We start from the raw sequence: 15,340 nt of genomic DNA, 5'->3' as shown, positions 1-15,340 counted from the left end.
TAGCAATCAGAAATACAGCTGGGACTTCCTGAATCAGGGAGTCCAACTCATTTAACTCCAAAAAGTGCACACTTGAATTTGGTTTGATAAATCACTCCTTAAACTCTATTGACTATACAAACTCTTTCTCTTCTGACTGTAGGGTTAGTAGCTGTTACATTTATATCTACATTATAAACATGTAAGGCAGGACGGGCCTGACATTCTACATGCAAAAAATTTTATTCACACTCGACAAGGTTGTGTACCTAGATACAAGGATTTTAATGTTTATGTTTTATGAAGTAAAATAATTTATATAACCAAAACAATACTGTTTGCCTAAATGGACAAACATATCCAGTAGTGAATAATAAATGGAAACAGTGAAAAGTTGATAGCTACACCTCTATGATTAATTTATTTATTTTTTACTTTATCTATAAAAGCAAGAGAAAAATGTATTTGATTTATGACAATGTAGTGTTGTTTTCCACCTAAACATTTTTTTCTTCCATTTTGTGTAAGTAAAAATAGTTACACTGACACAGCTCACAGCAAAAGGATATGTTTGAGTAAGTAGAGTCCTCTATGTACAAATAATTAAGGTACAAATAATTAAGGTACAAACTGAGGGCATGGTAGGACTGGATTCAGTTTAGTCATCTCTGCATGTATCTCTGTGAAATTCCTAACATCTGAATGAATTGTCTCAGTCAACATATTGTACAGTATTCAGATGGCATTTCATTATTCTCTTCTATTGAAGCTGGTTTAATTTACATTAAATACTTAAAATATTAATTGATCTAATGAAAGAGAATGCAAATGATAGCAACACCATACAATCCTTTGTTTCTAAGACTTGATCTGTTTTTCTACCTCAAAAGCCTGTATTGGAGGTTTTAGAGGACTTTTCTACATCTGTTGTCTGAAAGATCCTGGAACAGGTTGCCCAGAGAGGTGGTGGATGCTCCATCCCTGGAGACGTTCAAGGCCAGGTTGGACAAGGCCCTGAGCAACCTGATCTAGTTGGAGATATCCCTGTTCCTTGCAGGGGGGTTGGACTAGATGACCTTTGAAGGTCCCTTCCAGCCCTAACCATTCTATGATTCTATGATTCTATACCTATCAGAAGCAACTTGTATGTGTACAAAATTTTGAATTGAGGTGCCAGACCTTCAGATATGACCACAGGGCAGCTGAGCTGTGTCTACATAGTCTATCCACTGCACATGGAAGCATCCGACTTATTACGAATGTATAACGCAGCCGTTCTGCCATTAGTGGGTCTGATGTTTCTCAAAAGTGCCAGATCTCCAACACATCCCCAAAGGACTTCACACATGCACAGCTCACTTGTAAAAAGTATGCTTACCTGGTCAAGTATTTCCTTCAGTGTATTAGTCTTAAAATCTGTTTCATTGTCTTTTAACTAGAGAGAGTATTTGACAGTATCTGTTCCAATGTAAATTTGAGTACTTCGCATACATGAACAGTGTCAGCAGGAAAGTCTGTGAAAACCACCCACTCAGAATTCAAAGTTAGGGGACTCATGAGAAATGCGGTTTCATGTTTACGCAAGCACAGTGAGGAATTGAGTCTGGGACTCCCACAGCCCAAGACATTACGTATTTAACTTAGGTAAAAGAATTGTTTACTGTGCCATTCTATTCTGTTAACCATGAGAAGATACTGCACGTGAAATTACCTGGTGCATTGAGATAGAATCTGTGAGTAATTTATGATTTACTAAATCTACATTTTTTTTTCAGTATATATTCCAAAAACAATGTCTAGACCTATGTAAGAGTGAGATTGTGGCAGAAAATTATACTCATTGGGAGTCTGAGAGATGTATACCAAATTTCTTATAACTGATACAATGCCCTAGGTTACAATGTAAGATGTGCCCAAAGGTATGTATTCTATCACCATCTTCATGAGCTGTTGAAGCCAGGTGGGGCGGTGTTTTCCTTGCCTCCTCCTTCCAGACTATCTTCTGTTAATGGGCCCATCAATGCCTTGCCGCACGACTCATGGATAACTCCCTCCAGGAGCGATCTCTGTTTAATGGGCCATCAAGGATCCACCGCCAGACTCACAGAACAACATCGGCCCCACGGTGAGATGCTCCAGCCGGGAGGGGAGGGGGCGCCTCGCGACTGCGCCCGCGCCCAGGAAAGCGGCGGCGGCCGGTCTGTCTGTCGGTCGGTCGGTCGGTCAGTCGGGCTCTCTTGCAGTCACCGGGGGAGACGGGCACTTCTCGGGGCTCGGTGACTGGCTGGCACAGCGCAGTCACTCGAGGCCCGCTGTGTGCCTTCCTCCCAGACCCGGGAGGCCTGGGTTGGTCGGTACTGACACTGCAGAGGAGCAGCTTTTCTCCCCCACTGGATTCCCAGAGGAGCAGCTTTGTCTCCTCCACCGGGTTCCCGGAGGAAGACCGGGCCCATCTGCAGCACCGTCGGCCTTTCAGAGGAGGCCCGCGCCCTTCTGCGGGATCGCTGCTTCCGCGGAGCCACGGCTGCCGTTCCCGGAGGGACTGCAGCCACCATCCGATCGGGCTGCTGCCAGCGCCCTGACCAGCGGGGTGTCAGGTCGTATTCTGACTCTGTCAGTGGATTTTTTTTTGTGCACTATTGCATTTGTATTTTTTTCTTCCCTTCTCTTTAATCTTCCTAGTAAAGAACTGTTATTCCTACTCCCATATCTTTGCCTGAGAGCCCCTTAATTTCAAAATTCTAGTAATTCGGAGGGAGGGGGGTTTACATTTTCCATTTCAAGGCAGGCTCCTGCCTTCCTTAGCAGACCCCTGTCTTTCAAACGAGACATACAGTCAATTTCCAAAACTTTGGCCAAATTCTTTGGTTGTTCTGTCATAAAAAGGCTGGATCCTGGAGCTGCCTTCTCTGTATACCGTTGCTTCATAGGTAGTCTATAGATGGCAAGTACAGATTTGCCTCAGTGAAGTACTATTTTATTGCACTTAGACATGTAATACTCCATGTGTCCTGGAAAGTGTTTTCCATTCGTACCTTAGCCTGTCCATGTGCTTGAATGCAGGTGGCAAGCGATTCCAGTCTTCTGTAAAACTCAGAGCTTGTTATACTCTACAGACACGGAGAACTTGGGCACAGTGCTATTCTGCGAGATCGTAATTAATGTGTATTTTAACTCACAATTTTTTACAGCAATAAGTATGTCAAAGATTGCAAAATATTCCTTAACCTCAGTACTGAGAGCCCTACTTACATTTCTACGTTTTTACAGAAAATTACATTTCTATGTGTATTTTTCCTCAGATAATAAAGTTATGAAATTACAGAGCACTTTCTCACATCACAGATCAAAACACAAATAAAACAGAGTGGAATTATACTAAAATGTTTGATTCAAGAAAACATATTACTGAAGAGAGTTACAATAGATTAAACTAAGTTAAATAATAAGCAATAATTGTTGGTTTCTTGTTTCCTGAAAAAAAAATTCCAGTGTTTCAAATGACAATAACTTTCTATGCAGCTGTACTCACTACAGTTGATATAAAACGACAATTGACAGCAAGTTGTATTGACAGACCTTGGCTTAATATAATTACCTCGGCTAAGAAAGGTTCTGAAGAAATTAATTGTGGTATAATAGCATTTCTATTTTACGGCACTCTAGTATCAGAAAAAGAGAAACCATCTCATTTTTAATTAATACGTTTTATTGCTTCTGTTTACAGTTACTGAATTATGTCATTTAATTGAATTTTAGCTCTTCAATTAATATTACACAGCATATTAATTATGCAGCAAATGCAGATAAAGCAGCATCTAGTTTTTTAATACAATTATATTCCCATATCTTTGTGAAGGTTGCACACCCTAACCTAAGACGATAAATTCTCCCACTCAAGGTACACAAAACAAACAGAGAAACAAGAAATTAACCTTAAGCTGAACTTTGAGCTGCAGATGGAGAGTGTTGTCCATTGAGAATTCCAGGACTCACTCAGTTCCCAAAGCATGGGCCTCTGGTGTCACCTGTGCTGCCTGAGGGTGTATCCCTCTGCCTCCAGCTGCTGTGGGAGGCAAGCGTGTGCTTCCCGCAGGTCCTGAGCCATAGCTGCCAGAACGGGGCAGTTGTCATGAATGCTCTTGGACATATAAAATGACATGGAGGTTTGTTTGTGGGCAACTGAATGGAGTTTTATCAATTACCAAGGGTTTGTCAAAATGTGCCTAGTTAATTTTGGAGCCACTGGTTCGTGGTGTTTCTGGTCCTTTTTCCTTGACTTTGTTTATGTTCCATGTAGTGCTTGGTTTAGATCATGTCTTGATCTTTATTCCAAATTTTCACTATGGATTCAGATATGAAATAACCAGCATGTAGTCATCCTGCCTCAGGTGCAGAGCAGGAATTTCGTTAGAAACCTGGGGGAAAAAAAAAAGAAAATGTCATCGTTTTCCATTCTACAAGAGAGCTATAAACTCATCTCCACCATCTAGACCTCTACTGGAGGGTTAAAAAGCACATAGAAGTTTCTGTTCCAGTTAGTTGCTTATGCCCTGAGAGCTACCTGGAAGAGGGAGGAGGTCAGTTGGGCATCTGTGATGCAGTCTTCTGGTCAGACAAACATGTCCAAATTTTATGGGTTGTCAGAATCAGTACAGCTCTGTTCCTGACACAGAGGTTTTGAAAACATTATTTTTTCATTCCGAAGACTAAGTCTGAATTGAAAAGCTTTTTTTTTAAAAAAAAAAAAAAAGAAATAAAAAAGTTTCCTCTGTGCTCCTTAGCAAGGAAGTAACAAAGAAGAAAAGAGATGGGCTTTGTTGTCAGAAAATCTCTGCCTTTCATAGACTGAGCAATTCTGAGCACAGCTGAGGTCCAGCACATTTGTCGACTTTCTTTTTTTCTTTTTTTTTTTTTTTTCCCTTGCTCCAGGGAAGGACTGTCAAGTTCACAGGAGTTAAATGGCTACCAAACCGTAATGTGGCTTATCAATCTCAGTGACAGCACTGAAAGGAATCAAGAATGTTTCACGCTTAGTGCTGCAACATCTTCAAAATCAATGTGCATGTCTGAAGAGACAGGTTTAGAGTCAAATCAGGAGAGAACTCAAACTCCTTTACGGATATGCATGAGGCATATACACATTATAGATTTTCTTCCATTACATTTCATTATAATCATGTAATTCCAAAACATATTTTAGAAGGATAGGTGTAGAATTAATTTCTTACACTCACAGATGCTTTAAGGCAGGTTCACTTTGGTTTTGCTTGTCTTTTGAATTAATTGCTGTGTAACTTTCAAAAACAAAGCTACACTACAAATTAAATGAGCAAAATGCCCACAAATTGCTTCAACAGACATGTCTGTTAAATGCCAATATCCAATTATAAATATTTTACTTAAAATTTCCTTTATTTTTCCTGCCATTACAATTTTTTATTGTTTCTTCTCAGTTTTCATAAAGATACTGTATATACGTCTACCTGCAGGTATCTACATATAAATGTAAGTATTTTATTTTCCATGGTAAATTAGGAAACCAATTTACCTGGTAATTTGAAGTGAAACACAGGTTAGCTTCAGCTGATAGAAATCTTCATTGTCAGCTCCACTTCTTGTAGTTTAGGAAAAATATAAATATTTACAACTGCTAATGAATGAGTGCAAAGATACCTATTTAAAATTAAAGAAGGTTTACACTAGCTAGTGGACTATAATAGGTTTATTTTTTTATATATATGAGGACTGCTTACATAAGCTATACTTTTAAAATTATGATAATTTGAAAAGCAGATTCTATTGCCTTTATAGCAATGTAATATTTCTTAGTTTTAGCCTCACAATTTCGCAATGTGTAACACAAAGTAATTGCTTGTTCTTGCACAAGCAATCCTTTGTTCTTCAGCTAAGCACTCTGTTATGATTCACTAAAAATAAATATTGCTTTGTTTTTTACCTAAGTTAAGAGAAACCTGCAGGAAAACAATTCATTCCATAGATTATGTGATATGGAATGATAATTCATAGAATCATAGAATACCTTGAGTTGGAAGGGACCATAAGGATCATTGAGTCCAACTCCTTACTCCTCGCAGGACTACCTAGAACTAAACCATATGACTAAGAACATCATCCAGATGTTCCTTGAACTTTGATCTTCTTGTTCAGCAGCTACTCTTTTAAGCATTTTAAGCTTGGTTAAATATCCTGGAACATCTGCTGATTCCTTCGTGTTGTTCTGCTTAAAACTTTCCTAAGATTCAAAGACGAGTCTTTAGATCATATATTCTATATGAACTGTACATAAGACACTGAGTCATTAGGCATCCAATTAAATCTAAATGAAACTGATATGAGATATACCACAGTTGTAAGAAGTCTTTAAGCTTCTTTGTAGAAATAGGTAGCTGGAACAATCAAGGCCTCCAAGAGAACATGTGCTGCTATGAGTATGCAAGTTCACTCATGCCTTCGACCTACATGGGCAGAGGAGTACTGTTTGGCTATAGGTATCCTAGAATATAGTTCCGTTTTAGACCTGGTCTGCTGTATTTAAATGTAGAAAGGGAACGTTCTACTCCTCCTTTGTCCTTCTACATCCTGGCTGCAAGCTTTTGAGATTTTTCTTTTCACAAGTGTTTTTGCAATCCCAGCATGAGTTGGATGCAGGGAAGGAAATAGAAAAGCCCAGAAGGTGGGGAAGCCAAGCCAGCCAGCTTCTTTCTGATATCTACTTACTACAAGGTGTAATGAGAAATGGCATAAATGAGTGAAACAGAAAGAAATTCCAACACAGCCATCACAGGGAAAACAAAGAAACATAACTAACGCAGGCAGAATGTGTCCCAAGAACACGAACATCAGAAAAAATCTACAGGAATGGCTTTTGAAAGTGATAACTTAATGAAAACACTTTTAATATTTGCAGATAAATTTTTTCATGGTTCATTTCCCCAGAGCATAGATAAACAGGATTTTGCATATTCCTTTACAATTAATCAGCTGTATCAAAGAGAAAAATCCAAACTATTTTCACTTTCTCCAGTTAGCTGAAACAAACGTGTACCCAGTATTTCTCAGGATCTACAAAATTAACTGCTTACTTTAACATGCATTGACGATACTGAGATTGTCAGTAACTCAACAATACTGAGATCGTCAATTTAACTCAACATCTCTCATTAAATTCTTTAAACATCCACAACAACATGTCCACAACATCACACAACTTGGTGTCATCTGCAAACTTGCTGAGGGTGCACTCGATCTCACTGTCCATGTCACCAACAAAGATGTTAAATGGCACTGGCCCCAGTACTGACCCCTGAGGAACACCACTCGTCACTGGCCTCCACGTGGACATTGAACCGTTGACCACAACTCTTTGAGTGTGACCATCCAGCCAATTCCTTATCCACCAAGTGGTCCATCCATCAAAACCACGTCTTTCCAGTTTAGAGACAAGGATGTCGTGTGCGACAGTATCAAATGCTTTGGATAAGTCCAGGTAGATGATGTCAGTTGCTCTTCCCCTATCCATCAATGCTGTAACCTCATCATAGAAGGCCACCAAATTAGTCAGGCAGGATTTGCCCTTAGTGAAGCCATGTTGGCTGTCACCAATCACCTCCTTATTTTCTATGTGCCTTAGCACAGTTACCAGGAGGATCTGCTCCATGATCTTGCCGGCCACAGAGGTGAGACTGGCTGGCCTGTAGTTCCCTGGGTCTTCTTTTTTCCCCTTTTTAAAGATGGGGGCTATGTTTCCCCTTTTCCAGTCATTGGGAACTTCACCAGATTGCCACGACGTCTGAAATATAGAATCATAGAATCATAGAATCATAGAATGGTTAGGGCTGGAAGGGACCTTCAAAGGTCATCTAGTCCAACCCCCCTGCAAGGAACAGGGATATCTCCAACTAGATCAGGTTGCTCAGGGCCTCGTCCAACCTGGCCTTGAACATCTCCAGGGATGGAGCATCCACCACCTCTCTGGGCAACCTGTTCCAGTGTTCTACAACTCTCATGGTAAAAAATTTTTTCCTAATATCCAATCTGAATCTACCTCCCTCTATTTTAAAACCATTACCCCTTGTCCTATCACAACTGGCCCTCCTGAATAGCCTCTCTCCATCTTTCCTGTAGGCCCCCTTGAGGTACTGGAAGACCGCTATAAGGTCACCCCGGAGCCTCCTCTTCTCCAGGCTGAACAGCCCCAACTCTTTCAGCCTGTCCTCATAGGAAAGGTGCTCCAGCCCTCTTATCATCTTCGTGGCCCTCCTCTGGACCCTCTCCAACTGGTCCATGTCCTTCTTATGTTGGGGGCTCCAGAACTGGACGCAGTACTCCAGGTGAGGTCTCACGAGGGCAGAGTAGAGGGGGAGAATCACCTCTCTCAACCTGCTGGCCACGCTCCTCCACGGCCTTCTGGGCCGCAAGAGCACATTGCCGGCTCATATTGAGCTTCTCGTCCACCAGTACTCCCAAGTCCTTCTCCTCAGGGCTGCTCTCGATCCATTCTCCGCCCAGTCTGTATTTGTGCCTGGGATTGCCACGACCCAGATGTAGGACCTTGCATTTGGCCTGGTTGAACTTCATGAGGTTGGTACGGGCCCACCTCTCCAGCCTGTCGAGGTCCCTCTGGATGGCATCCCTCCCTTCCAGCGTGTCGACGGCACCACACAGCTTGGTGTCATCGGCGAACTTGCTGAGGGTGCACTCCATGCCACTGTCCACGTCACCGACAAAGATGTTGAAGAGGGCCGGGCCCAACACGGACCCCTGAGGGACGCCACTCGTGACCGGTCTCCACTTGGACATCGAGCCGTTGACCACTACTCTCTGAGTGCGGCCATTGAGCCAATTCCTTATCCACCGAGTGGTCCATCCATCAAACCCATGCCTCTCTAGTTTAGAGAGAAGAATGTCATGTGGGACAGTGTCAAAAGCTTTGCACAAGTCCAGGTAGATGATATCCATTGGTCGACTCTTGTCCACCGATGCTGTCACCCCATCATAAAAGGCCACCAAGTTGGTCAGGCACGATCTGCCTTTGGTGAAGCCATGTTGGCTGTCACCCACCACCTCCTTGCTCTCCATGTGCCTTAGCATGGTTCCCAGGAGAATCTGCTCCATGACCTTGCCAGGCACAGAGGTGAGGCTGACCGGCCTGTAGTTGCCCGGGTCCTCCTTGTTCCCCTTTTTAAAAATGGGGGTTATGTTCCCTCTCTTCCAGTCATCGGGGACCTCGCCAGACCGCCACGACTTCTCAAATACAATGGCCAGTGGCTTGGCAACTTCATCCGCCAGTTCCTTCAGGACCCGCGGATGGATCTCATCAGGTCCCATGGACTTGTGCATCTTCAAGTTCCTCAGATGTTCCCGAACCTGCTCTTCAAGTACAGTGGGCGGTGGTTCATCCTCACAGTCCCTGCTAGTTCTTTCCACAGCTTGGGCAGTAAGACAAGAGGCTTTATCAGTGAAAACTGAAGCGAAAAAGTCATTGAGTACCTCAGCCTTCTCTATGTCCCGGGTAACCAGAGCACCAGTATCCTTCCAGAGGGGGCCTACGTTCTCCTTGGACTTCCTTTTGTCCCCTACATACCTATAGAAGCTTTTCTTATTGCTTTTTATATCCCTTGCCAAATTTAATTCCTTCAGGGCTTTAGCCTTCCTCACTTGATCCCTGGTCACTCGTACAGCTTCTCTGTATTCCTCCCAGGCTATCTGTCTCCGCTTCCACCCTCTATAGGCTAACCTCTTCATTTTCAGTTGGTCCAGGAGCTCCTTGCTCATCCACGCGGGCTTCCTGGTCTTTTTGCCCGACTTGTTCTTCATCGGGATGCACCTCTGCTGAGCTTGGAGGAGGTGCTCCTTGAATGTGGACCAACTTTCCTGGGCCCCTCGTCCCTCCAGGGCCGCCTCCCATGGCATTTTGCCCATCAGGTCCTTGAAGAGGCCGAAGTCCGCCTTCCTGAAGTCTAGGGCACAGAGCTTGCTGTATAGTTTCCTTGCTGCCCCATGGATCTTGAACTCCACCGTGTCGTGGTCACTGCAGCCAAGGCTATCCTTAAGTGTCACATCGCCCACCAGTCCCTCTTTGTTGGTGAGCACAAGGTCGAGCATGGCACCCCTCCTTGTCGGCTCCTCTATCACCTGCAGGAGGAAGTTGTCGTCCACGCATTCCAGGAACCTCCTGGACTGCCTGTGCCCTGCCGTATTGTCTCTCCAACAGATGTCAGGGTGGTTGAAGTCCCCCATGAGGACCAGGGCTTGTGACCGTGAGGCTGCTTCTATCTGGCTATAAAGCGCCTCATCTGCTCTGTCCTCCTGGCCAGGTGGCCTGTAACAGACCCCTACTGTAACATCGCCTATCCGTCCCCGTCCTCTAATCTTGACCCATAAGCTCTCTGTCAGCTCCTCCTCCAACCCCAGGCGAAGCTCCACGCACTCCAGCCGGTTGCTGATGTAGAGAGCGACACCCCCTCCTCATCTCCCCTTCCTGTCCTTTCTAAAAAGCTTATACCCCTCCATGTTGACACTCCAGTCATAGGAGTCGTCCCACCACGTCTCCGTGATGCCAATAAGGTCGTAGCCCTGCTCATGTGCACGCATCTCCAGCTCATCCTGTTTATTTCCCATGCTGCGTGCATTGGTGTACATACACTTTAGCTGGGCTCCCGACAAAGCCGACTCGCTGGCTGGAGCGACAGGGGTTCTCTAGGACGGCAGTGTAAGATCGTTCGAACATACCTGCGATCCTTCCTCAGCTTCTGGACCCTCGGTGGATGGATATATATGATGGATAGTGGCTTAGCAACTTCATCAGCCAGTTCCCTCAGGACCCGCGGATGCACCTCATCAGGTCCCATGGACTTGTCCACCTTCAGGTTCTTTAGATGGTCTCGAACCTGGTCTTCTCCTACAGTGGGCTGTTCTTCATTCTCACAGTCCCTGCCTTTACCTTCTAAAGACATCTGGATTACTTCATCCAGTCTTGTGCTTCCTAGTGCTAGAAAGTTATGGATAAATGGGATTAAGTTCAGTGAGAGGCCACCAGGATGGTCAGGATTGGAGCACTTGCCCTGAAAAAAGTTGAGGGATTTGAGCTCATAGGAGCCTGCCAGTACTCGTGGGGAGGTTACCGCAAATACTGAGCCAGTCCCTTTACAGTCATGCATGGCAGGAGGAAGAGAAGTAGTGGTCATAAATTGAAACAAGACAGATTCTGACTATATGTTAGGAGACACTCTTCTCTATAAGCACAGCCAAGCATTGTATCATATTGTTTGGAGAGGCTGTGCAGTATCCATACTTGGAGGTTTTTGAAACTCTCGGTAAAGCCTTGGGCAAACAGGTATGATCTCACAGCTGACACGGAGTCCCCTTCCAACATGAGCCATCTTGTGATTCTACATGGAAGAGATTTTTTTTCTTTTCTAGTTTACTTTTGGTGACAAATTCTGAATGTCACTGTTTGGGGCAGATTCTCTTCTCTGTAATGAACACTATTGGCAAGGTCTGAGGCAGTTAGGAAACTTCATTTGACTGCTTAATGCATCACATTATGCAGAAAATTATCATCAGCATAAAAATTAGCTGCCCATGCCCACAATGGGACCATTTGTTTATGTCCATGTTTTCTCAGTTAACAGTCTTATCTCTCCAGCCCATCAGCTAATGCTGTGCTGTAACTCTCCATCTCTCCCAAATCCATACACTGTTGACAAAAAAAATTACCTCCAGTGCATACTTGATAGATTTTTTTTGTTTTATTTAAAGACTTTTTGAACTATGCTGTTGTTGTACTGAATAGAAAGCATAGATGAGTTTTGTCAACGGCTCACTGGCCTGTAGAGAAATTAACCTCACAGAAAAAGTGGACACCACAAAAACTTACAAAAGTTTTGTACTTCTTGTGGAAGTTTTTTTTTGTTGAATAAGGAGAAAGGATGTAATATCAAATGCCACCTCCCTTCTTCTATGTCTACTTCCACAAACATAAAAAGCAGTTTATTTTAAAATCTGAAAAGTTTGAGGATGCAGCAGGTTGAAATACATATACAATCATCTACTGAAAATTGTCTTATTGGATAGAAACCGTGCATTGACCACTGGTATGTTTTGTAGTAATATAGTTGTAGTAATATATTTGGTTTATATAGCAGAAGAATAAGAGAGAACAAGGCTTTTTGGTTTGTTTGGTTAGGTTTGATTTTTTTTTTATATAAATTAATTATAAATTGACTTCACTGCAGTAATTACAACCTTTTTCCACTTTTAACATTTTTTTGTGTTCTTTCCACTTGGTGCACATAAAGATCTTTCTTTCAGTATTTATACTGCTATATTCATAGTTTAAATATGAAATCTTTATAACCCTGTATTTGTAAAACACCTTATTTCGACGATATAAGCTAGGTAAATGAAGAAATTTTTCCTGTATACTACAGGACAGTGTAACATACATTTCCAACTGCCCAGATCAACTGAATAGACTTAAATTTCCAGAATGTTTTCAATCTACCTGCTTTTCTTAAGCACTAATGTCTTGAGACAGGTACAGAACTACTTTCTTTCTAAAAATTTATTTTCATCTTCATTTTCATCTTTATTTTCATCTTTCATGCTTTCCTTCTAAAAATTTATTTTCATCTTCACCTTTTATTTTTGTCATATGTTCTTCTATTTAAAGAGACCTTTTAACGTGAAACGTTTATGGCTAAGAAAGGGCCATTTATTATCGGTTTTTAGCAAAGAACTGGATTAAAATGTTCTTTTTTTTTTAGCAGCTCCTTCTACTTTGCTGGCACAGTAACAATTCAACGCATTCCTGCCTCTAAGAGTTGTTTTGATACTTGCAGCAAGTTCTAAATGAAAGACAGGATAGGTACTGATGGACTTAAAGTTCTTAGGATACAAAAGAGTGTTTTCATCTCCAGAATTCTCACAAAAGAAGAGATGTGGTTGACATCAATGGCATCAGGATCAGTGCACCCCTGTAATTAAGATGGCTCAAGAATCAACATTTCATTTAATGAATGTCATTTACCTGATGCAAAACATCACTGCTTTGCTCCAATGCTTGCCTATTGCTTTCTGGAAGGCATTGATTTTAACATATATACTTAGGGCCTTATTACTTCAACCAAAGGAAAGAAAGTGTATGATAGCTGGGAAGGATAATTAAAATAATTCTCCATACAGCTTTACTTTAATTATTTATTTATTTCTTCTCCTTTACTCGCATATCCTATCCATTTTTCACACAGTTTTTCAAATCTCATGCTTTTCCTGTGACGAAGAAAATCTCACATTCATTCTAACACCTTCAAAGCTGAATGGAATTTTTAAAATAGTCATTATGTTACCTATAAAATGCTACCTGGGAAAGTGTTCCAAAACACAGGCTTTAATCACAGTAATTCATAGATACACAGCAACTTTCTAGCTTAATTCAAAGGTTATATCCAGTTAAAATAATGTACACACATTATATCCTAAAAACTTGCTAAATGTTACCTATCATGTTCCTTTAAAATTTCCTTCAGTGCTAAGTATTGTTACCCTAATTATTCAATCAAGGAAATTAAGGAAGAAAATTTACCACTGACCAAATATGAAGAGAAATTTTGTCCTCTGCTTCTGCAGTGATTTCATGTATTAATCTAACATTAGATAGACCTGGACCAAGACCAAGACTCAGAGAGACAGAGAGAAAAGCTAATTCAAGTTATTATGCTACATTATCTTTGTTCCATTCAAATCTTTCTAACAGGCACACATATGTTAAAACACTGCAAACTGTGCCTTTTACTCTAACATTTAGATACCTCTAAAATTCAACATATTACAATTAAAGTTTAAGAAGTTGGTATCCTCCAACACAGTCTTTGAAGGTAAACTGTAATATTTCCTAGTCTGGGGATCACTTAAACAACTTGATTTAAAAAGATAAGAATAGTGTATTTCAGAAGAATCAGCATTTCTAATGATGAATTGTGTTTTCTTCACTGACTCAGCTACTTTGCTGTTTAGTTCCTTCCAGAGTCTGACATGAATATCTTATCTCCCTTTTCTGGTGATTTATTGCAATTTGATTTCTTGAGCTGTTTCATCCGTCGAATTTGTGATACTTCAAATCTGACTTCACCTCTACCTTTTTGCCTGAAACACTCCTCCAGTAGATATTTTTTTCTTTACTGTCTGTTGTGACAAATGACATACACAGAATTAAAATAGGCTTTTAGCAAACTCTTTAAGCTCTGTAGTAACCTCTTACATGACAGTCTAGTGCTGTGGTTCCCTGCTCAAGGATCCTGCAAAGAAGACAGGGAAAAGAAGTCTGTATTATGAAGAAGTTTTCCTATTTCCAGCAGCTAACACTGTTAAGGTAAGCTAAGACTACACCTACACTGATAAAGTCAGTAACTTCCAGGAGTGATCCTGACATAGCGTCTCCAGGAAAAGGGGCATCAAGAGGATTGTGTCATGCTGCTTAGGGCTGATTTGCCTTAGGATGGATAAGCTCTATGCACATGACACTAGGCCTGATCGAATGTCCTCACAGCTCTAAAAAAAAAAGATTGTTTTCATGTCTTTTTTTTCCAATGCAAAGTGTCTAAAAAGATGTAAAATGAACAGTTCTGAGTATCATATGATAGAATGAAGCTGAGGGTTTGTGCAGAAAGAGGGTATGTATGCTGAGTGTGGTATGAAGGTGTTTGGGAATGTCTGAAGGTGTAAGGCCTGCTGGGATAATATTTCAGGCCTATGTAGGGAGATGAGAACAAACTTGGTGCAGTTTTATACACATTGCCTACAGATATTTGTCCCTGGAGTATACCATCTTTAGAACTGCAACTAGCATTTGGCTTTTAGATAACCTGGCTTTACCTTGAAATAAGTCCTGTGGGTGAGCTGTTATACATATAAATCAGATGACCAGAGCACAAGCACTGGTGGATGGACTAGTACTGGTGTTCTGGTGAGCAGTGTTAGATAATGAGCCTACATTGTAGGCATAACCCGTGATTGCTTGCCAAGATCCTCACTTTGTTTATGTGAAGCAAAAGGAAGGGATGCTGAACACATAAGCACTTTGGATCTAATATTAGCAAAAGAAAGCACTCAAAATCTAAAAAATATTAGAAAAAAAAATCTTTTCTTCAGAGGACAAGTGGAAACTCAAAGGTTTCTTCTATTCTCCAGTTAGGACTGTGGACTGAATGTCCTGATGAAACCTTATTTGGATCAGTGAACTAGCTAATGAACTAGCATGTTCTGTCCATGTCCAGCCGGGAGAAGACAGCATTCAAACAGGAGCATGCCATTAGTGTGTTTAACTTCAGATTATCTT

This window comes from Tauraco erythrolophus, chromosome 3 (genome assembly GCF_009769465.1).
Source record: "Tauraco erythrolophus isolate bTauEry1 chromosome 3, bTauEry1.pri, whole genome shotgun sequence".
Taxonomy (NCBI): Eukaryota; Metazoa; Chordata; class Aves; order Musophagiformes; family Musophagidae; genus Tauraco; species Tauraco erythrolophus.
Note: the sequence above shows the minus strand (reverse complement) of the source record.